Below are 25,316 nucleotides of genomic sequence, written 5' to 3'. Positions count from 1 at the left end.
CTACACTTGGTAAGCCTTTATAAGGAAGTTTCCAGTGTTGTACGAAAAGAACAAACATAACCTGAGGACCTTAATTTATCTTGGAGACTTCCTTAAAGGGACATGGTCGGTAGTGGCTTTGTATATGGGGACCAGGAATTGCCCAACCCTAAAGGGAGTCTAAAAAAACCACGTGTGTTCTAGAGGTTAAAATTGCAAATGCCATGCTAGGAAGTATTAGGAAAAGGATCGAATGATTATGATTGTATTAGGAAAAGGATCAAATGACTATGATTGTTGAAAAAGAATTTATTCAATGTTTGGTTCACTGTAGCACCGCACACTTTAAATTAATCGTATTCGTGTTTCCAAGTTTGTAAGAAGTCATTTATTTCTTTGCAAGTGCTGTTGGTTGATTGGTCATTATATTGCACTGTGTAGGATGCCTGGTTGTTTGTTGTAGTACCGCTCCTGACCCCAGCTGGCTGAAGGGAGTAGACACTGCCACCTCCTCTGCTCCTAATATCAATTGGGTTAAGGCGGTGGGGTGGGCATTACCACCTGCTCCGCACCTAATACGAGCTAGATTAAGGCATTGACTGGGCACTGCTCCTCACCCCAGCTGGCTGAAGTGGGGCGGACATTTCCACCTGCTCTGCTCCTAATACCGGATAAGTTGTTGGAATAGTAAGAATTGGCTTAGTGCTTCCTGAGGGTTTTTCCCCTATTATTTTCACTAGCCTGTTACGGGAGCAGCCATTTTTGGATTCACACTGCTCCTAATACCAGCTGGGTTAAGGCCAGGGGTGGGCATTGCACTCTATTCCTCTCCTAATTTCAGCAGGGTTAAGGCAGGGGGTGGGCATTGTCACATGCTCAGCTTGTATTACTAGCTGGATGAATCAGGGTGTGGGCATTGCTACTTGCTCCACTCCTAATACCAGTTGGGTTAAGGCTGGAGGTGGGCATTGCATCCTGCTCCTCTCCTAATTTCAGCTGCATTAAGGTTGGGGTCACCTGCTCCCATCCTGATCCTGGCCTGGGCTTCCTGCTACGTCACGTTTTCTGGAAGGACATGGTGCCTTGCCTGGGCTTCCGTCCACAGCAGCGACATCTGGTGGTGCACCAGGATAGGAAGTGAGTTAATTATCTTGAGTACGCTTACTCAATTATATAGTACTGTAACGAGCTTTTGCCCGTGTCTGAAACTAAGCTTCTACTAGCCAAAAGAAAGATGTATCTTTCTCCTGGAAAGCTTTCAGCAATTAGTTCTCAGACCTGTCAAATAGATTCATTCTTTGAACCACCTGTTTATCAGTACATTTATTTATATAGGCTCCAATATTGCTTTGCAACTCTTTATCAAACACACAGACACCTGTCTAGAGTTTATTTCACTTTATTCAAAATACACCCTAGTTTTTTAATGAAGCAAGTAATCAAAATATAAATGTTTATTAATATAAAGCCTATAAAAACAGAACACAGAAAGGCAATTAAGAAATAAGTTTGCTAACATTTCTTAATAAATTCCAAGTTTAACATAATCAAAGTTTCTATGAAACGCATAGGTAAAAATAAGTTCTCACCTAAATTCTATTAGGAGATTTCTTCCATCAGAGCTCTGCCATTCTACCTGACTTTGCAATTTTATACATCATCATATGCAAATATTTAAGGTCTATTCACGTGATAGCACAAACAAACAATGATTGGTCTGATGCTTTACTGAATATTCATAGTTTCTATTGTACAACCTAACAATTAGTAAAAAATTACGTTATACTTACAAAACAAAATTAGTAAAAAATTACGTTATAACTTACAAAACAAAACCATAAGTCTCTGAGAAGTGTCAGAAAAAGTTAAGTTGAGAGATCACCATTGGTCGAATCTCTGATAGAGGAACATGGATCTTGATAGAGTCCGCTGTTGTAATTAACTGTCAAAAGATTAAAGCACACCGGTTAGAATTACCTAACACAGAAAAAAACACACAGATGGTTCATGCCAAGTTTGAAAGTTCATCTAGAATACAAGTGCTTGGCCTAGTATTGCTCAGTATTGATTATTGCCATGTGCTTTTACCTATATTGGTGCAACAGTACAATTAACAGGACAATGCTTTCTCTTCATGAATTTCAGAAGCCTCAGTCGATATTGATAGATACTCTGTAGACTTTTCTCATCTGCTCTCAGGTAAGTTAAAATGGCTGGAATCCATCAGGCAGCCATTATTCATCTTCTGATGGTGGCTCCATACCAGCTCTTTCCATCTGAGGGGAACAATTTCTCAGACGGGCTCGATTTATTTGTCTGTCTACTTCAGGATGAGCTGGAGTTTCACCTCTATTTTCTTGGTTGAGAAGTACAAAAGTTTCCAGGCAACTTCACACATAACAATAAAAACCTCTCCATTTGGATTTACGTGCTTAAAGCTGAGCCTTTTGAGGCATGAGATGACACATAATGAACAGCAGATATCCAGGTGCTCTTGAATTATCTTCCCTTGCCGTGTTCCAACGCCAGTTCTACAGCAGTGAGCCACTGGAAACAGAAGCCTTGCATCACGTGAACTGGACTGAAAAGAAGGGATGATCTTCCCATGACACAGAAAAGAAATAAAAACTGCCAAATGCTTTTGATACATTCCAGGCTCTCCAATGCCACCAGCCGATCTAAACTGAGGGAACAGAGATGAGAGCGCCCTTGTCCAAGCAGGAGACACCTATTCATTTTTTACACAAAAGAATCAAAATAGCAAACCACCTAAAATAGCCCTAAGAGATACAGAAGATGATAGTTATTATCATTAGTTATTGATCGTTGAGGGGGAGGATAGAAGTTTAATCTACAATATCACAATTTTTGAAATAGAATCAAAATTCTTTCTACTGGAAAGTTACAACACGTCATTTTCTAAATGGTAATAGGAGGCCTTAATCAATCTCACCAGCTTGGTGAATGATCCATTAACATGAAAGGCTTCAAGAAAATACACATAAAAATATGTATGTTTGTTCACCAGGGGTGCAACGTACATATATTTGAAGCTAACAAAAAGGAGGAAAGATGGAGGGAAAAGATGGAGGAAAAGGAGGAAATTAGGCAGAAAGATGATCTTTGTGAGGGCAGCGACCATAAATCACATCATGGCTACAAGCAGCCCAGTTCAGCCACTTTGATTGGTTTTCCACATGCTGACTTGGACAGCTATTCTCCTGCGTAAATCTTGTGGTGTGAGTTGAGGCTCCTTCTCCCACTAAAGCTCTTTCCACATTCTAAGCACTTATATGGCTTCTCCCCCTGTGTGAACCTTTTGATGTCTACTTAGGTTGGACTGCTGAGAGAAGCTCTTCCCACACTCCAAGCATTCATATGGCTTCTCCCCTGTGTGAACCTTTCGATGGCTAGTTAGGTTGCCCTTCTCAGAGAATCTCTTTCCACACTCCAAGCATTTATATGGCTTCTCTCCTGTGTGAACCTTTCGATGTCTACTTAGGGCGCCCTTCTGGGAGAATCTCTTCCCACATTCTAAGCATTTATATGGCTTCTCCCCTGTGTGGACCTTTTGATGTTTAGTTAGGTTGCTATTCACAGAGAAGCTCTTCCCACACTCCAAGCATTTATATGGCTTCTCCCCTGTGTGAACCTTTTGATGTATAAGTAGGTGGTCATTCCGAGAGAAGCTCTTCCCACATTCTAAGCATTTATACTGCTTCTCCCCCGTGTGAACCTTTTGATGGCTCCTTAGGGCACCATTCCAAGAGAAGGTCTTCCCACAGTCTAAGCATTTATATGGCTTTCCCCCTGTGTGAACATTTTGATGGCTAGTTAAGTTGTCCTTCTCAGAGAAGCTCATCCCACACTCCAAGCATTTATAAGGCTTCTCCCCTGTGTGTACCTCTTGATGGACCGCTAGGCTGTGATTGCTAGAGAAGCAGTTCCCACACTCCAAGCATTTATATGGCTTCTCCTCTCTGTGGACCTTTAGATGGCTAGTTAGGTTGCCCATATAAGAGAATCTCTTCCCACACTCCAAGCATTTATATGGCTTCTCCCCTGTGTGAACCTTTTGATGGCTTGTTAGGTGGCCACTCTGAGAGAAGTTCTTCCCACACTCGAAGCATTTATATGGCTTCTCCCCTGTGTGGACCTTTTGATGGCTAGTTAGGTTGCTCTTCAGGGAGAAGCTCTTCCCACACTCCAAGCATTTATATGGCTTCTCCCCTGTGTGAACCTTTAGATGGCCACTTAGGGCACCATTCCGAGAGAAGCTCTTCCCACAGTCTAAGCATTTATATGGCTTCTCCCCCGTGTGAACCTTTTGATGGCTACTTAGGGTACTATGCCAAGAGAAAGTCTTCCCACATTCTAAGCATTTATATGGCTTTTTCCCTGTGTGAACATTTTGATGGCTAGTTAGGATGCCCTTCTCAGAGAACCTCTTCCCACACTCCAAGCATTTATATGGCTTCTCCCCCGTATGAACCTTGCGATGTTTAGCTAGGTAGCCCTTCAGAGAGAAGCTCTTCCCACATTCTGAGCATATATATGGCTTCTCTCCTGTGTGGACCTTTTGATGGCTACTTAGGTGGCCCTTCTGAGAGAAGCTCTTCCCACATTCCAAGCATTTATATGGCTTCTCCCCTGTGTGGACCTTGCGATGTTTAGTTAGGTAGCCCTTCAGAGAGAAGCTCTTTCCACATTCCAAGCATTTATATGGTTTCTCTCCTTTATATATCTTATGATGTCTAGTGACATCACTAACGCAAGGGGAGCTCTCTCCACACTTGAAGCATTTATATGGCTTCTCCCCTGAGGGAATCTTTTGATGTTTAGTTAGGGTGTTATTCTGAGAGTAACACTCCAAGAATCTATAGGGCTTTTCTCCCCTATGCATCCTCTGATGTTTAGCTACCTTCCTATTCTGAAACATCTTTCCACACTCCAAGCATGTATATCTTTTCCAGCATGTTGTAATGTTCTCATATTTTTTAACTCTGAGTTTGCAGTTCAACCCTGTCTCAATCAGTGGACACTTATGTCTTCTCTTTCTCTTCTGTATTTCATCTTGGGCTGAGAACTCACGCAGCTTCCTGCTCTGATGGGCTACCGATTCTTTTCTCTGCTTCTCTTTTGCTTTCCTTTTGCTTATGAACTCTTTCTTGGGTACCATTTGAACCTCAAATTTTGCTTCTATCTGCAGATCTACATCTCTTTCCACAATCAAGTTGTCTTGCTCCTTCTCAATTTCCGTGTGCCTCACATCTGCAGATGGAAAAGAGAGACAGAATCAAATAAGAATGAAACAAAAAAAATGCCCGTTAGCAGGTACAGTTAGCAGTGAATGGCACTTTCTACAGTACAAGGGAAGCAAGGGAACTCCTTGCTATTGTTGCAGAAAGACTCTTTCTCATGTTAATTTAGGAAGCACATGGAGACAGAACAGAAAATGAAATCTTTTTTTAAAAACCTTTGAATTGTATTGAAATACTTTTAAGTGGGAGGCTGTGTTGGTCTGCTGTAGAATGGCAAGACTTGCTTATAGAGACCAACAAGCTTTTCAAAATGCAAGCTTTGAGAGTCAGAGCTCCCTTCTTCAGACACCATTACTGAAATTTATTTCATCACAATTGAATTACAGTATGTAAAATTAAGAGCCTTTAATAAAGAATTTGCTGAAATGGAATAACAAGCTGGCAGTACCTATCAGGCTCTTGGGCTTATGCTTGGCCATCAATTATAACCTTGGACTGCATTGCCCTTTGACGAAAATGCCATATTAACACTAATCCTACTACATACTTGATTAAGTGTGTTTCAGACAACTCACTTTATACCCTGGTGCACCACCAGAGGGCTCTGCCGCAGAGGGAAGCCAAGGCAAGGCACCATGTCCCACCAGAAAATGTGCTGTGGCAGGAAGGCCAGGCCAGGATCGGGGGGGGGGGGAACAGGTGGCAATACCAGCCCCCTTCTTTCAACCAGCTGGTGTTAGGAGCGGAGCAGGTGGCAATGCCCACCCACTGTCTACACCCAGCTGGTAATAGGAGTGGAACAGGTAGCAATACCCACACCCACCTTAACCCAGCTAATATTAGGAGCAGAGTAGGTGGCAATGCCCATCCAATTCCTTACCGCAGCTGGTATTAGGAGCGGGGCAAGTAGCAATACCCACTGCCCTTCAGCCATCTGGGATCAGGAGCACAGCAGGTGACAATGCCCTCTCCCCTTCAGATATCTGGGACCAGTAGCAGAGCAGGTGGCAATGTCCGCCCAATCCCCGCTTTCAACCAGACGGTATTAGGATCAGAGCAGGTAGAAATGCCACCCACCACATTAACCCAGCTGGTATGAGGAGTAGACCAGTTAGCTATGCCCCCCCCCTTGCAATTCCTACCCCCTGCCTTAACCCAGCTAATATTAGAAACAGAGAAATTGGCAATGCCCACACCTGCCTTAACTCAGCTGGTATTCGGAGTGGAGTAGGTGACAATGCCTATCCAATGCCTTAACCCAGCTAATATTAGGAGCAGCAGCAAAACAGAGACTATTCCCAGTACCAATGACACAAAACTGCAAAATATTCAAGGGAAAGAAAGTCAATCACCTAAAGAATATGTCTATGCATAAGTTTATGCAAAATTTTTTATCAAATATGATAGTCACATAAATGTAAACGAATATGAACAACTCAGTGCGTAGTACACCTTACTGGAAGACATACAGTTCGTTCTACAGCGTCCTCAAGAACAGAGTCTCTAAGCTCTGAATGAATTTTGCTGAGATGTTGAAGAAATTGACAAATGTCCTCTTCCGGAATTGATTCTCTATATCCAGAAAGGGAAACCATCTGTCAGGAACTGTCCTCAACTGACCACATGGGACCAGCAAGTAAAGGTACGTATATCCAGTTGTAGTGATTCTTGATAAATCCTTGTTCTTTTTTTATTTCTCTTGCAGGTTGGTGGAACCACAAAGATGTAATGGGTCCCCCGAAGGGGGTCCCCCCGCCCTACAAGGGGCCAGCAAATTCGGCTTGTTTCGTGTTCTGTCTACTTCCTCAGGCGCTGGATATTACTCCACCATTCAAGCGCTTTACTAAAACTAAAGGTTTTCAAAAATACAATAACTGAAGTTCCCACTTCATTATCACAAAATAACGTGCTTGGTAAACAGGGAAAGCAATGACTCACCAAAGAATCACCAAGATCAATCTCACGTGCATGTGTTTCAACGCACATCAGTATGGTCAGTGTAAACACCACACCCAACGCTATCTTAAGTACATAGCAGCCACACAAAATTTAAAGTAACAGTTTCACACCCTCCTCTGACAGAATCATACATTTACAAGAAACAGGACAAATTGTTCTCGAAGTTTAAACCTCCAGGGCTCAAAGTGCCCAAACAATGTATCCACTCAGCCTCACGTCTCAATAAGTCTTTCTGGGTATGGTGCTGGCCTCCCCTGGATGAAACATATAGCACAGAGAATCTGAATTCATTCTCGGTTCTATGATGTGAAATAAAATGATCTACCAAAGGGACATCAGTCACACGATCTCTAATTCATGACATGTGCTCCAGAATCCGGATGCGGACCGGGCGCATTGTGCTTCCCACATAAACTTTATTACGCGTACAGAACATAGCGTACACAACAGATTCCGTTTGGCAAGTTGAAAAATGCTTCAATGTCACATTGAACGTGGATCCCTCCACTCTAATTGTATTACCTCCATACACTAAGGGCGCGGGTGGGCATTGCTGGGCGTGGGCAATGCCACCTGCTCTGCACCTAATACCAACTGTGTTATGGCGAGGACTGGGCATTCTCACCTACTCCGGTCCCAATACCAGATGGGTGAAGGGGGTGCAGGCATTGGCAGTTGCTCTGCTCCTGATTCTGGCAGGTTGAAGGAGAATGGGCATTGCTGCCTGCTTGGCACTTGATTCCGGTAGATTGAAGGCAGCGGACATTGCCACCTGCCCCGCTCCTTATTCCAGCTGGGTGAAGGGAAGAAGGGCACTGCCTCCTGCTCTGCACCTGATCTGAAGGCACTGGACAGGAATTGCCACCTTCTCCACTCCTGATCCCAACTGGGTGAAGTGAGGCAGGCATTGCTATCTACTATTCCTGATCTCAGCTGGGTGAAGGGGGGTGGTTATTGCCACGTGCACCGCTCCTAATACCAGCTGAGTTAATAATAATAATAATATTAGATTTATATACCGCCCTTCAGGACAACTTAATGCCCACTCAGAGCAGTTTATGTGTTATTATAAGCAGTTATAAGTGTTATTATTACCCCAGAACAATCACCCTGTGAGGCGGGTGGGGCTGAGAGAGCTCCAGAGAACTGTGACTCGCCCAAGGTCACCCAGCTGGCTTCGTGGAGGAGTGGGAAATCAAACCCAGCTCTCCAGATTAGAGTCCCATGCTCTTAACCACTACACCAAACTGGCTCTCTTAAGGCATGGGATGGGCATTGCTACCTGCTGTGCTCCTAATATGATCTGGGTTAAGCTGGGGGGGTGGGCATTGCCACCTGTTCCATTCCTAATACCAGCTGGGTGAAAGCAGGGGACTGGTATTGCCACCAGTTCCCATCCCAATCCCGGCCTGGCCTACTTGCCATGGCACATTTTCTGGAAGGACATGGTGCCTTGCCTTGGGTTCCCTCCGCAGCATCACCCTCTGGTGGTGCACCAGGGTATAAAGTGAGTTGTCTGAAATACACTTACTGAATTATGTAGTAGGATTTATTTATACAAGTAGTCACACAGTAGGATCACTATAACATATCAAAGAGATTCCTATATCATTAACAATTCCTGTAACGCTCCTGTTGGAAATGGAAAAACATTCACACAAGTGCTACAATACAGATACTATCAATTCATCCTACTATACAATTGAGTAAGCATGTTTCAGACAACTCACTTTATACCCTGGTGCACCACCAGAGGGTGCTGCTTCAGAAGGAAGCCCAGGCAACTCACCATATCGCTCCAGAAAACATGCCATGGTGGGAAGCCCAGGCCGGGAACAAGAGCGAAGCAGGTGGCAATGCCCTCCCCGCCACCTTAACCCAGCTGATATTAAGAGCGGAGCAGGTAGCAATACCTACCCCCCTTCAGACAGCTGAGATCAGGAGCAGAGCAGGTAGTAATGCCCACTCTATGGTTTAATCTAGCTGTTATTAGGAGCGGAACAGGTGGTAATGCCCTCCCTCCTCACCTAGCTGGGATCAGAAGCAGAGCAGGTGGCTATGCCCACTCTCCACCTTAACAAAGACGGTAATAGGAGCAGAGTAGATGGTAATGCCCACCCCCGCCTTAACACAGTCGATATTAGGAGCGTAACAGGTGGTAATGCCCACCCCCACTTAACCCAGCTGGTATTAGGAGTGGAGCAGGTGGCAGTGCCCTCCTCCCTTCACCCAGCTGGGATCAGGAGCACAGCAGGTGGTTATACCCACTCTCAACCTTAACCGAGCCGGTATGAGGAGCGGAGGAGCAGGCAATGCCGGTAACTGGAGCAGGATAACAGAAACTGGAAATTCCTGACAGAGTAAGTTAACAAAAGAATTCAGGACAACCTAACGACACCACTTCAAAAGTGAACACATGTATATTCAATACAATTATTCAATACACTTACAATTTGCCAGATTACATGCCATTCATACATGATGGAGGAGGAGGGAATGCCTGCCTGCCTGCTTTCCCCTTTCGAGAGGTGCAGAGAAGGTGGAAATGCACCCCCTTCAGCCAACTAGTATTAGGAGCAGAGCAGGAGGCAATTCCCACCCCCACTTTAACCTAGCTGGTATTAGGAGTGGAGCAGGGGGCAATGCCCATCCCCCACCTTAACACAGCAGATCTTAAGAGCGTAATAGGTGGCAATGCCCGCCCCTGCATTAACCCAGCTGGTATTTGGAGCAGAGGATGTGGCAATGCACACTCCCACCTTAACCCAACTGGTATGCCCATTGGAAACTTCCATTAGATGGGCAGTTGATTATTCACACTTGGCTAGGGACATCAGTAGGATTGTTAAGATACATTGGCACTTGGTGTGTCATTTACTGGGGTGCTTGGACCCACCATCGGTAAGTTTTCCTCGCACAGCCAATGTGAAAGATAGGTTGGTCCATTCCGGTTTTGCAAATATCAGCACTATAGAATCTGGCCTCCAGTGCCGGAGGTGCAATGTGTGTAATCTGGGGGCCGTGGGGGAGACCTTTAGGGTCTCCACCTCATGCTGAGAGATACCTTTAAATCATTTCTCCACCTGTAGTACCAGTGGGATAGTGTACATTACTGAATGCAGCTGCCCACGCATTTACGCCGGAAGCACAAGCAGGCAGATTAACGTGCGCATACAAGAGCACATCTCTAGGATAAGGAACAAATGTTTTGATGCACCCCTCACACAACATTTTGTGGACCATTACAACACAGAAAGACAGTTCAGATTCTCAGTTCAACAGGTCATACAAAAGGAAAGATTCAGGGACCTTAATAAGGAACTAATGAGAAGGGAGGCGTACTGGACATTTGAGCTAGACTGTTTAGGACCTTTTGGTCTGAACACTCTCATTGACTATTCGGGGTTTGTGGAGTAACATCATCTTGAGCTATTGCTGTTAATAACTTGAGAATTCTAACCGTGTAAGTCAAAGGCATGAGCAGCTCCATAGAAACACCAGTCCTCCAAAGAGATGTATAAAATCCTGAGCACCTGGCGTGTCCAATCTGTGAGGGAAATCCTATTTTTGTAAACAAAATTCCAATTTGTAAGCATGAACCTAATAGGGTATCATCCGCCTCTCCCGATCAGAGCCCTCTTCATCAACAGATGGTCAGTTTTCCTCTGTGGCCAATGAAAGTGAGTCCTGAAATCAAAGACGGCCAAAGAAAGTGGCCGCTCCCTCCTTTCTGTCTTCATGAAAAAAGGAAGTATATTGAATTTGGAAAAAAACGATAAAAGGGCAAAGACCTTACCGAGGGAGGCCACGGTCTCGTAATTTTCCTGCATCACTTCCCAGTAGAGTTTTCTTTGGCCTGGACCCAGGAGAGCCCATTCCTCCTCCGTGAAGAACACGGCTACTTCCAGAAAGGACTTCGGGAATGTCTGAAAGAGGAAAATATTGCCCACTTGATCCTCTATTCTTGTGCCTGAGCATTCAGGAAAAAAGAAAACATCCCTTCAGCCATTCATTTGATTAAAGGAATGCAATACAGCAAACCGATGGCAAGAAAAACTGCTTCCCCCCTCCCTCCCCAGCCCCAGCCTCTAATAGGTATAATATACTGAGAGTCTCCAAGAAAGCCAGAACATTGCGGAGAATTGGGCTTCGGTTGGTCAAGTCCAATTAAACGTGAACACCAGTTGACTGTTCCCACTTGCCTTGTCTTGCCTCACCCTGCCCCACACCCTGAAAATACACTGAAATAGTGCATTTCTATGTATTTCCTCTTTCCTGGAAGTTTTCCTCTTTCAGTCTTTCTGCCTGCAGAGGTACTCTGTGTTTATTTATTATATTCCATTTCTAAACGGCTTTCCCCGTCAGACGGGCTCAGGGCAGTGTAACAACAAGGATTTAAACATACAATTTAAAACAGTAAAAACATCATAAACAAACATTTAAAATATTTAAGCATTTAAAACATTTTTCTGTATACAGTAAAATTTCTCAGTGACAGATACAAATAATTAAAATTCAGCATTTTAAATGCAGGGCCTAGGTCTTGCAAAATGCCTTGCATCAGACTTTGTGAGCTCCTGCCTAGGCGGTAGACCTTCTTCAATGGTATGGCCGGCGAGAGGACGGCCTAGCCCCCACCAAATGCCTGACGGAACATCTCCATCTTGCAGGCCCAGTGGAAAGATAACAAATCCCACCGGGCCCTGGTCTCCTCAGACAGAGAGTTCCACCAGTTCGGAGCCAGGGCTGAAAAGGCCCTGGCTCTGGTAGAGGCCAGACGGACCTCCCTGAGGCCAGGGACCATCAGCAGATGCTTATTGACTGATCAAAGTGACCTCTGGGGAATATATGAGGAGAGGCGATCCCGAAGGTATCCTGGGCCCAGTACGCATAGGGCTTTATAGGTCAACACCAAAACCTTGAACCGGACCTGTTACTCAACTGGTAACCAGTGCAGCTATCGAAGGATAGGCGTTATATGTGCCACGGCTGGAGTTCTGGCAATAACTCATGCAGCTGCATTCTGAACCAGCTGCAGTTTCCGGATCAGGCCCAAGGGAAGCCCTGCGTAGAGCGAGTTACATTAGTCTAATCTGGAGGTGACCGTTGCCTGGATCACTGGGTTTTTTTTTGAAATTTTTTTTATTTTTAATATCTAAAACAGAAGTCTACCAAAAAAAAAACTACAAAAGTACTAGGATAGGGGAAAGGGAAAGAAGAAAGAAAAGGGGAAGGAGGGCTGGAAAACAGGGGGGGGGGTTTACATACAAACAGTAAACACTACACTACAATGTTTTCCCTTCATACTGCCATAGTTAAAAATTAAAGCTTCATAAAGCAATGATGGAGTGGTTGACCTTGCAAAATACAAAATACAAAATACAGCTCATATTAAATTTTCTTCCCCCCCCCCCGGGCCTCGGACGCAGTTCTCTCTGAGCAGCTACAGCCACTGCGCTCGCTACCTCACCCCTCCCTTCAGGCTTCGCGTCTTCTTCACTTTGCATGGTATCTTGCCCGAATTCTTGGTTTTTGTCCACAAACTCCCTTAGCTGATCCTCTGAGTTTAACTTGCAGGCTTGATCTTTATAATTAAACCAAATTTCTTCTGGAAATAGCCATTTGTACTTTATCCCTCGTTCCCTCAGGAGAGCTGTGAGCTTTTTGTACTTAAATCTTCTTTTCCGAACTAGAAATGGAACATCCTTCAGTATCTTAACTTTATTTCCCAGAAAGTCCAAGTCCGCATTGTATGAATTGAATAGGATAGTGTCTCGAACCTTCCTGGATGCAAACTCAATAAAAATCTTGCGAGGCAGCTGCCACTTCATTGCATATTTTGACGAAGCCTGGCGGACTTCCAAAATGGCGCTTTTCCTTTCTTCCTTAGTTGCCCTCGCGGGTGAGGCCAATAATTCCGAGACAAGCTCCCTTAGATCCTCGTTTTCCTCCTCTTTAACATTCTGGAGACGCAAAACAGCCTGTGTTCGTTCCACTTGCAGCCCGATCAGCTGGTTTTCCAACAGCTTTAGCTCCTTGTTCGTTGCTCTCATGAGTGACGCATTTTCCCGAGCAGACTTCTCTGCCCCCCCCCACTGCTTCCTTAATGGCTTTCACATCGCTCTCAATTGAGCCCACCCTTTGATCTGTTTCATTCAGCTTGTCAACAAAGGGTTTTATGGCTTCGATGACCGATCTTTTCACCAGTTCCTCCAGCGACTCCGCTTTCCCCTGCAGGGCAGCCGAAACTGACTTGCCCAAAGCGGGACTCTGTTTTTTCGCTGCCATTTTAGGGGGGGGGGACCGCTAACCTTCCGAAACTCAGCGAGGGGGAAGAAATCCGAGTCTTCTTAACTTCAGATCCCACCACTCCTTCGCATACGCTTGTAATAACAGAAGGGATTTGCTTACTTACAGGCTTCCGCCTAGTCCTGTTCTTTGCCGTTTTCCGTGGCCCGGCAGCACACAAGGCGCCGCACACGTCCGCCGGCCTCCATGGGGACAAACGGGCAATTTACCCCCTGCCTCGATTTGCCAGAGGGCTCTTCCCGCAGCGTCCCGGACCCAGACTACCTCCCTGGGAGTCCTGGGGGCTAATCTTTGCAGATCAGCCGCCCGGTCAGACTGCTCGGACGCTTCCTCTCGGACCTGCGAAGAGGAGCGTCCGACATGGCCGCGAAAACGAAAACGACCGCCGCCTGGATCACTGTTATAAGGTCAAGAGTCGATAAGTAAGGGACAAGTTGCCAAGCCTGTCTAAGATAGAAGAATGAGGATCGAACAACCGCTGCAACCTGTGCCTCCTTAGATAGGGAAGCCTCCAGGACCACCCCCAGGCTCCTAACTCTCAACATTGGCACAAGCGGCACTCCATCAAGAGCCAGGAGCCAGAGTCCCGAACCCATGGACACTAGACCCACATGCAGGACCTCCATCTTCGTGGTACTCAATTTCAGCTGACTCTGTTTCAACCATCCACTCACAGCTTCGAAGGCATGTTCCAGGACATGTGGGGCAGAGTCTGGCCAGCAGTCCATCATCAAATACAATTGGGTGTCAACTGCATATTGATGGCACCCAAGTCCAAGACTCTGTCCCAGCTGGGGGAAAGATCCCGAAGCTCAGAGACATGTTGCCAATGGCCTCCAGGGCATCTACGCTGGGCTTCACCAGCCGCAAAGGGCACGGGTCCAAGCAGTCCATCATCAAATACAATTGGGTGTCAACTGCATATTGATGGCACCCAAGTCCAAGACTCTGTACCAGCTGGGCAAGGGGGCGCATGTATACATTAAAGAGCAAGGGGGAGAGTATTGCCCCTTGAGGGACACTGCACACCAACAGTTGGCATGGTAACAACTTCTCCCCCAAAGCCACCCTCTGTCCCTGACCATGGAGAAAAGAGACAAACCACTGCAAGGCCATCCCTCGTATCCCCACATTGGCAAGGCGGTGGATCAGCAGGTCATGGTTGACCGTATCAAATGCTGTTGATAGATCTAACAATATCAGCAGCGCCGACCCACCTTGCTCCAGCTGTCTACAGATATCGTCCATCACGGCAACCAGTAACGTCTCTGTCCCATGTCTTGGATGGAACCCGGACTGGAAGGGATCTAGGGATGAGGAATCATTCAGGAAGACCTGCAGCTGCTCTACCACTGTCCGCTCAATCACCTTACCCAGGAACGGGAGGTTCGAAACTGGACAGTAACTGACTGGGTCAGCAGAGTCCAAAGATGGTTTTTTCAAGAGACGTCTAACCACAGCTTCCTTCAACGCTTCTGGAAAGATCCCAAAGCTCAAAGACATGTTGACAATGGCCTCCAGGGCATCTACGCTGTCCTTCACCAGCCACAAAGGGCATGGGTCCAAGGATCATGTGGTAGAACTAACTGGTCTCAGGATCCTGTCAATCTCATCCCCAGAGAGTGGACTGAAATGGTCTAATATTATTCCAGAAGACAGCCAAGGGGCCTCCAGTTCGCACACTGTATCAACTGTGGCTGGGAGATCACGGTGGAGAGACAAGATTTTAGCAGCAAAAAAGCTCCCAAAAGCCTCGCAGCTAATATCCGAATTTGAATTTTGATGGTCTCCTTCTGAAAAGGAGACCAAGGACCAAACCACATAGAACAGTTTTGCTGGGCATGAGCTAGCTGATGCCATGGAGGCTGCAGAGAACTCTTTCTTTGTAGCCTTCACTGCCATCTCATAGGCCTTCATAAACGTCCTATAAGATGCTCTTGCCTGTTTGTCACAAGTTCGCTGACACACCCGCTCTAGCTGTCTCAGCTCTTGCTTCTTCCAGCGTAGCTCCTCTGTATACCAGGGAGCTAGTCTGGCATGGGGGCGGAGAGGGCAACGAGGGGCGATTTTATCAATGGCTTCGGAAAGACAGACCTGCCAATCTTCCACCATTTCATCCAACGAATCGCCAGGGACCATCGGATCCCGCAGAGCATTCTGGAAACCTATTGGATCTATAAGTCTCTGTGGGCGAGCATAAATAAGCTCACTGCCCTTGCAGGGGAGGGGTGGGATATCCAGCCAAGCCTTCAGGACCACGTGGACTGACCATGGCACTAACTCAGTTGTTTCTACCCCCACCTCCATCCCAAAGATCAGATCCAGCATGTGTCCTGCTTGATGTGTAGGGGCCGCAACAATCTGAGAAAGTCCAAGGGCAGCCATAGAAGACACCAGGTCCACAGCCCGACTAGAGGCATCATCGTCAGCAAGGACGTTGAAGTCACCCAACACCAATAGTTTTGAGTGCTCCAAGGCCCATCCAGCCGCCACCTCTAGCAGATGTGGCAGGGCATCTGCTGGTGTGCTGGGCGGCCAGTACACCACACAGATGGCCAAACTCTCCTCAGCACCCCACACTAGACCTACACAATCAAGGCCAGAGATCTCTGGGATGGGGAGCAGCCTGAAGGAGAAAGACTCTTGGACAAGAATTGCCACCCCTCCCCTCCGGCCCCCCATTCGGGCCTGATGAAGGATTGAGAACCCAAGCAGGACTAGTTAATTCAGGGCAACCGTCTCACCCTCTCCTCACCCAGATCTCAGACAGGTATACCAGGTCTGCATCATTTGCCACGAAATAGTCGTGCAATGTTCTGGTCTTATTATTTATGGACCTGGCATTACACAACACCAGTGTCGAAGGGGGGCTCTATCTCCGACTTCCACACCCAACATGGCCGGAAATACAATACCCACCCCCCCCGCCAAGATCCTTCCCACCCAACAAATTTTACATCAGATTCCGATTCCCTACTCAATCATACAGTAAAGCTTGCCTCCAGCTCTGTCAACCCAAAGTGGCCTAATTAACAGCAGGATTTCAGTTCAGGGGCACCTGAGAGACCCACAAGATTTCCAGGGGATGCGCTCTTGAGAGCTCCCTTCCTCCCAAGCCACCGGGTGCTGCCATTTCTCGTAGGGTTGGCAGCTCCAGGCTGTGACATGCCTGGAGATTTGGAGGGGTGGAGCTTGGGGAGGGAAGAGACCTCAGCTGAGTATAATACTAGAGTTCATCCTTCAAAGCAGCCACTTTAGGATATACTAAAACGAATTGCCCATTGAAAATAATGGGAGAGGTTTGAACGCCCATTGGAAATAAGGAGAACTTAGAATGCCCATTGACTTGCATGGGCTCTAGTGAAACACATTAGAGCAAAAAAAAGATGCAAAGAAAAGGTGGAATGGATTTTGAAGGAAAGTGTCTGGGCCCAGATAGACTGTTCTGGGACGGGATTGACAGGCCCCTGAGTGCATTGACGGCCCCTGGGTGTACCAGAAGGGCTCTGGGACTGGAATGAGAGGCCCCTGACTGGAATGATGGCCCTTGACTGTGACAGAAGGGCTCTGGGACTCTAATGACAGGCCCCTACCTGGAATAACAGCCCCTGGTGTGCCAGACTATGTCTTGGATCCTTAATAATGGTATGTGGCCATTTGGGGCCATTTGGGGCCTTTTGGACCAAGATTGGGGCTGAAAAGGGCAGAATCTGTTCAGAGCCAAGAGGGGGAACCCTCCCCTGCCAAGCACTGGCCCAGTCCAGGCCCCCTTGGCACTAATCCGGGGCAAAAACATGCCCAAAAAATCCAAAAATGGCCATTTTGGGCCCATTTTGGCCAGGACCATGTCCATGGCAGGCATAGGAAACTTCCTCCACATGGCAATGACCCAACCTGGGCTGTTTCATCCCCAATCTAGGCTGTTTTGGCCCCAATCCAGGCTGAAACATCCCTAAATGGCCGAAAATTGCCATTTTTTAACCTGTTCTGGCCTGGATCGGGGCCAAAATTTCCAGGACTGGGTCGCTGGTGGGCGGGGGAGACTTCCTCTGCCCGGCTCTGACCCAATCCCAGTCATTTTGGCCCTGATCCAGGGCGGAACAGACCCAATCCAGGCCGGAACTGCCCCAAAAGGCTGACAATGGCCATTATGGGCCCGTTTCAGCCCATTTCGGGACAAAAACGGTCCAGACCAGGTCGATGCCAGGTGGGGGATACTTCCTCCACCAGGCACCGTGCCAATCAGGGCTGTTTTTGCCCTGATTGTGGCCCTTTTGGCCCCAATTGAGGCCTAAATGGCCTAAAACCTTTTAAAGTCAGGTGGTCAGGGTCACCTGACTTGGGGGAACTACCGGAATGCCGTTCCAGTGCATTCCCCCTCGAAATGACCCTTGGGTATTGTGTTGAAATGTAATGTTCTGATATTTTTTAAATCTGAGCTTGCAGTTCAACACTTTCTCAATCAGTGGGCACTTATGTCTTCTCTTTCTCTTCTGTATTTCATCTTGGGCTGAGAACTCACACAGCTTCCTGCTCTGATGGGCTACTGATTCTTTTCTCTGCTTCTCTTTTGCTTTCCTTTTGCTTATGAACTCTTTCTTGGGTACCATTTGAACCTCAAATTTTGCTTCTACCTGCAGATCTACATCTCTTTCCACAATCAACTTGTCTTGTTCCTTCTCAATTTCCGTGTGCCTCACACCTGCAGATGGAAAAGAGAGACAGAATCAAATAAGAGGGAAATCAAAAAAATGCCCGTTAGCAGGTACAGTTAGCAGTGAATGGCACTTTCTCCAGTACAAGGGAAGCAAGGGAACTCCTTGCTTTTGTTGCAGACAGACTCTTTCTCGTGTTAATTTAGGAAGCACATGGAGACAGAACAGAAAATGAAATGTTTTTTTAAAAACCTTTGAATTGTATTGAAATACTTTTAAGTGGGAGGCTGTGTTGGTCTGCTGTAGAATGGCAGGATTTACTTATAGAGACCAACAAGCTTTTCAAAATGCAAGCTTTTGAGAGTCAGAGCTCCCTTCTTCAGACACCGTTACTGAAATTTATTTCACCATAATTTAATTACAGTATGTAGAATTAAGAGCCTTTAATAAAGAATTTGCTGAGATGGAATAACAAGCTGGCAGTACCCATCAGGCTCTTGGGCTTATGCTTGACCATCAATTATAACCTTGGACTGCATTGCCCTTTGAAGAAAGCTCCATATTAACACTAATCCTACCATATACTTGACTAAGCGTGTTTCAGACAACTCACTTTATACCTGGTGCACCACCAGAGGGCGCTGGCGCGGAGGGAAGCCAAGGCAAGGCACCATGTCCCACCAGAAAATGTGCTGTGGCAGGAAGGCCAGGCTAGGATCGGGAGTGTTGACATAATGAGCCAAGAAGCATGTGTGCATCTTGCTGTTTAGGTCTGTCTGTCACAACTGATGTAAAAGATCTATTTGACAGGTCCTTGGATGATGCAAGAGCGAAGAAACAGCTTAGTCACCTCACCTGATGTGCAGGGATTGGACACTGGGGGGTGCTATGGATGTAAAGAAGCCAGCTGTGTCTGGTGTAAGTGTGGAGCTTGTTCCATTAAGTGCTTGGCGAAGCACTTTGACACTGAGAACAAAGTCCTGTATATAAGTCACTGTAAAATAAATGTACATACACTTTTACTACTATAAGTGTGTGGAAGCCTTATTGAGAGCTCAGCTACAGTTCAAACCACGCTGTGCCAACAGGGAGGGGATCAGATGGCAATACCAGCCCCCTTCTTTCACCCAGCTGGTGTTAGGAGCAGAGCAGGTGGCAATGCCCACCCCCTGTCTACACCTAACTGGTATTAGGAGTAGAAAAGGTGGCAATACCCACACCCACCTTAACCTAGGTAATATTAGGAGTGGAACAGGTAGCAATGCCCATTCAATGCCTTAACCCAGCTGATATTAGGAGCAGCAGCAAAACAGAGGCTATTCCCAGTACCAATGACACCAAACTGCAAAATATTCAAGAGGAAGAAAATCAATCACCTAAAGAATAAGTTCACGCAAAATTTTTTATCAAATATGAAATATAATCACGTAAATGTAAACAAATGAATATGAACAACTCAGTGCTCAGTACACCTTACTGGAAGACATACAGTTCGTTCTACAGCGTCCTCAAGAACAGAGTCTCTAAGTTCTGAATGAATTTTGCTGAGATGTTGAAGAAATTGACAAATGTCCTCTTCCGGAATTGATTCTCTATATCCAGAGAGGGAAACCATCTGTCAGGAACTGTCCTCAACTGACCACATGGGACCAGCAAGTAAAGGTACATATATCCAGTTGTAGTGATCCTTGATAAATCCATGTTCTTTTTTTATTTCTCTTGCAGGTTGGTGGAACCATGAAGATGTAATGGGTCCCCCAAAGGGGGTCCCCCCGTCCTACAAGGGGCCAGCAAATTCGGCTTGTTTCGTGTTCTGTCTACTTCCTCAGGCGCTGGATATTACTCCACCATTCAAGCGCATTTCTAAAAATAAAGGTTTTCAAAAATACAATAACTGAAGTTCCCACTTCATTATCACAAAATAACGTGCTTGGTAAACAGGGAAATCAATGACTCACCAAAGAATCACCAAGATCAATTTCACGTGCATGTGTTTCAGCGCACATCAGTACTGTCAGCGTAGCCACCACACCCAACGCTATCTTAAGAACATAGCAGCCACACAAAATTTAAAGTAACAGTTTCACACCATTAGAAATTAATACAATTGTTGAACAGAAATTAAAGTGACAGTTTCACACCATAAATGAATACAGTTGTTACAATAGTATCCCACAAGCCTCCATACAATTACAAAAGTTCCTGGCTGAGCTTTCCCCATGGTATTGGGGCTAGAGGGTGCTGCCTGTAGGCTTTGATCAGCCAGCAGCTGCTACTCCTGATTACCGGCTTCTGCTGAGTCAGCGCTAGGGCTGGCTACACAGAACTCTTCTTCTCCTGAGGAGTCCTGGCTGGCTACACGAGGCCTTTCTCCTCCAGAGGAGACCTCACTCTCAGACTGGGCCATGACAATTAGTTTCTTTGATATAGTAACTTACCGAACTGCGAACAATACGATTGGGGTGAGACTGTCACTTTAAATTCTGTCTTTGGTGAGTCATTGCTTTCCTTGTTTACCAAGTTTCTTCAGCGTCTCAGCAAAATTCATTCAGAACTTAGAGACTCTGTTCTTAAGGATGCTGTAGAATGAACTGTATGTCTTCCAGTAAGGTGTACTGAGCACTGAGTTGTTTATATTCATTTGTTTACATTTATGTGATTATCTTTCATATTTGATAAAAAAAATTGCATGAACCTATGCATAGACATATTCTTTAGGTGATTGACTTTCTTTCCCTTGTATATTTTGCGTCATTAGGAGCGGAACAGGTGGCAATACCCACCCCCACCTTAACCCGGCTAGTATTAGGAGCAGAGTAGGTGGCAATGCCTGTCCAAGGCCTTAACCCAACTGGTATTATTAGCATAATAGGTGGTAATGGCCACCCCCCACAACCTAAATGCAACAAACAGAGGGCGTTGTGCAAAATGCAATTCACAAAATATCCCAACAACAGAACTTGCAAAAATTACTGATAAATAACTTATTGCAAGAGTAGTATTGATTTTTCTATCAAAGTGCTCAGTGCCAAAGTGTAATTTCACAGTATTAATAAACATCAATATCATACAAAATTCATACAATAGAAATACATTGAGAATACAAAAGACAAAATTTGTCCATGTCCCTTTAAGACAGTCCCTCAGCAATGACAATGTCCTCAAGTTGGCGTGTATTCTTAGCCTCAACAGCTAGAGACTCCCTTGTAATAAGTATTGCCAAATAATTGTCCAATATGCAGTCTAACTGGTAGGGCACCCCCAAAAATGCGCTGAGGAAGTCTCTTAACCGCAAACTGAAGGTAAGTGCAAAGGGTAGCAAAGTGGAAATTGACCAATATCATTCTGTTCTTCTTTTTCTTTTGTCACAGGTGGATCTCAAGGATGGACGGTGAGCCCAGTTGGGGCTCCCCTGGCCCTACAAGCTGCCGGCTTGATTGTTTAGCTTGTTTCACGATAGATCCACTTCCTCAGGGGCCAATCTTGTTTCCACCTGTACAATAATAAAGTCCTATGAACAAAACAATCATTCAAGATGTAAAAACCACCCTTTCTTATCACCCTTTCTTATCAATGAAGAATTGCTTGTATTGAATCAATCCTTTCGGACTTAAGTTATTCACCCACATCTAGACCAAAAAAACATTCACGGGCAGAAATTCAACGCACAGCAGAACGGTTCTGGAGTAACCCCCCGCTTTTCATGAAAATAAATACTGACGCACAGCCCCCAGGTGAAAATACTTAAAGGGACATTGTTTCTCAAACAGACAGCAACACTGATCTAGATTACAATTCGTAAAGCGATATTATACCAATAAAACAGAACAAGTTATACTCTAGAATTTAAACCTTCAGGACTCTAAGAGCCCAAATGATGTTCCACTCAGCCTCACTGTTCTATAGGTCTCCTCATAATGCTGCCCTCCTCTGACAGAATCATACAATAACATTTACAAGAAACAGGACAAATTGTTCTCTAAGTTTAAACCAGGGCTCAAAGTGCCCAAACGATGTATCCACTCAGCCTCACGTCTCAATAAGTCCTTCTGGGTATGGTGCTGACCTCTCCTGGATGAAACATATAGCACAGAGAATCTGAATTCATTCTCGGTTCTATGATGTGAAATAAAATGATCTACTAAAGGGACATCAGTCACACGATCTCTAATTCATGACATGTGCTCCAGAATCCGGATGCGGACCGGGCGCATTGTGCTTCCCACGTAAACTTTATTACACGTACAGAACATAGTGTACACAAGAGATTCCGTTTGGCAAGTTGAAAAATGCTTCAATGTCACATTGAACGTGGATCCCTCCACTCTAATTGTATTACCTCCATACACTAAGGGCGCGGGTGGGCATTGCTGGGCGTGGGCAATGCCACCTGCTCTGCACCTAATACCAACTGTGTTATGGCGAGGACTGGGCATTCCCACCTACTCCGGTCCCAATACCAGATGGGTGAAGGGGGTGCAGGCATTGGCAGTTGCTTTGCTCCTGATTCTGGCAGGTTGAAGGGGAATGGGCATTGCTGCCTGCTTGGCACTTGATTCCGGTAGATTGAAGGCGGCGGACATTGCCACCTGCCCCGCTTCTTATCCCAGGTGGGTGAAGGGAAGAAGGGCACTGCCTCCTGCTCTGCACCTGATCTGAAGGCACTGGACAGGAATTGCCACCTTCTCCACTCCTGATCCCAACTGGCTGAAGTGAGGCAGGCATTGCTATCTACTATTCCTGAACTCAGCTGGGTGAAGGGGGGTGGTCATTGCCACGTGCACCGCTCCTAATACCTGCTGCATTATGGCAGGGGGAGGGCATTGCCACCTGCTACACTCCTAATACCAGCTAAGTTAAGACGGGGTAGGCGTGGAAATTTTCGGGGTGGGCATTGCCACCTGCTCCACTTCTAATACCAGCTAGGTTAAGAAAAAGGAGTTCCTGGCTAACCCACAAATCAGACGACATTCATTTGGAGTTTCCCTTTGGGACTTGTTCTACATGGCCTTCATTCTTTTCACCTCTTCATTGGACATTTGGAACTTTAATTCTACAATAGCGGCTTGAGGCTGTAGTGATATTGTTTATTTAACATGATGTGTGATTAACAGCTTTGATTTCTTTGACAACAATGCCACTTTGCTATTTCACCTACCAGCTGATTGAAGATGGGTGGACACTGCCACCTGCCCCGCTCCTAATAACAGCAGGGGTAACAACAACAACAACAACAACAACATTCGACTTATATACCACCCTTCAGTACAACTTAATGCCCACTCAAAGCAGTTTACAAAATGTTATAATTACCCCAGATCAATTACCCTGTGAGGTGGGTGGAGCTGAGAGAGCTTCACAGAACTGTGACTAGCCCAAGGTCACCCAGCTGGCTTCGTGGAGGAGTGGGAAATCAAACCCAGCTCTCCAGATTAGAGTCCCGTGCTCTTAACCACTACACCAAACTGACTCTCTTAAGGCATGGGATGGGCATTGCTACCTGCTCTGCTCCTAATATGATCTGGGTTAAGCTGGGGGGTGGGCATTGCCACCTATTCCGTTCCTAATACCAGCTGGGTGAAAGCAGGGGACTGGTATTGCCACCAGTTCCCATCCCAATCCCGGCCTGGCCTTCTTGCCATGGCACATTTTCTGGAAGGACATGGTGCCTTGCCTTGGCTTCCCTCTGCAGCATCACCCTCTGGTGGTGCACCAGGGTATAAAGTGAGTTGTCTGAAATACACTTACTGAATTATATAGTAGGATTTATTTATAGAAGTAGTCACACAGTAGGATCACTATAACATATCAAGAGATTCCTATATCATTAACAATTCCTGTAACGCTCCTGTTGGAAATGGAAAAACATTCACACAAGTGCTACAATACAGATACTATCAATTCATCCTACTATATAATTGAGTAAGCGTGTTTCAGACAACTCACTTTATACCCTGGTGCACCACCAGAGGGTGCTGCTTCAGAAGGAAGCCCAGGCAACTCACCATATCGCTCCAGAAAACATGCCATGGTGGGAAGCCCAGGCCGGGAACAAGAGCGAAGCAGGTGGCAATGCCCTCCCTGCCACCTTAACCCAGCTGATATTAAGAGCGGAGCAGGTAGCAATACCTACCCACCTTCAGACAGCTGAGACCAGGAGCAGAGCAGGTAGTAATGTCCACTCTCTGGTTTAACCTAGCTGTTATTAGGAGCGGAACAGGTGGTAATGCCCTCCCTCTTCACCTAGCTGGGATCAGAAGCAGAGCAGGTGGCTATGCCCATTCTCCACCTTAACAAAGATGGTAATAGGAGCAAAGTAGATGGAAATGCCCACCCCCACCTTAACACAGTCGATATTAGGAGCGTAACAGGTGGCAATGCCCACCCCCACTTAACCCAGCTGGTATTAGGAGTGGAGCAGGTGGCAGTGCCCTCCTCCCATCACCCAGCTGGGATCAGGAGTAGAGCAGGTGGCTATACACACTCTCAACCTTAACCGAGCCGGTATGAGGAGCAGAGGAGCAGGCAATGCCGGTAACAGGAGCAGGATAACAGAAACTGGAAAGTCCTGACAGAGTAAGTTAACAAAAGAATTCAGGACAACCTAACGACACCACTTCAAAAGTGAACACACGTATATGCAATACAATTATTCAATACACTTATAATTTGCCAGATTACATGCCATTCATACATGATGGAGGAGGAGGGAATGCCTGCCTGCCTGCTTTCCCCTTTCGAGAGGTGCAGAGAAGGTAGAAATGCCCCCCCTTCAGCCAACTAGTATTAGGAGCAGAGCAGGAGGCAATTCCCACCCCCAGTTTAACCTAGCTGGTATTAGGAGTGGAGCAGGGGGCAATGCCCATCCCCCACCTTAACACAGCAGATCTTAAGAGCGTAATAGGTGGCAATGCCCGCCCCTGCATTAACCCAGTTGGAACAAGAGCGAAGCAGGTGGCAATGCCCTCCCCGCGCCTTAACCCAGCTGATATTAGGTGTGGAGCAGGTTGCAATGCCCACCCTGCCACCTTAACCCAGCTGATATTAAGAGCGGAGGAGGTGGAAATACCTACCCCCCTTCAGACAGCTGGGATCAGGAGCAGAGCAGGTAGTAATGCCCACTCTCTGGTTTAACCTAGCTGTTATTAGGAGC

General features: G+C 46.2%; 1 pseudogene; it reads right to left on the bottom strand.

Moving 5' to 3' along the window:
• Positions 1–1,420: 1,420 nt before the first annotated feature.
• LOC129327244 (zinc finger protein 665-like) overlaps positions 1,421–25,316 on the bottom strand; it is a 37,878-nt pseudogene continuing 13,982 nt past the window's right edge.

The sequence above is a fragment of the Eublepharis macularius genome, chromosome 4 (genome assembly GCF_028583425.1).
Source record: "Eublepharis macularius isolate TG4126 chromosome 4, MPM_Emac_v1.0, whole genome shotgun sequence".
NCBI lineage: Eukaryota > Metazoa > Chordata > Lepidosauria > Squamata > Eublepharidae > Eublepharis > Eublepharis macularius.
The sequence above is the reverse complement of the archived record's forward strand: the minus strand, read 5'-3'. Positions and strand labels throughout refer to the sequence as shown.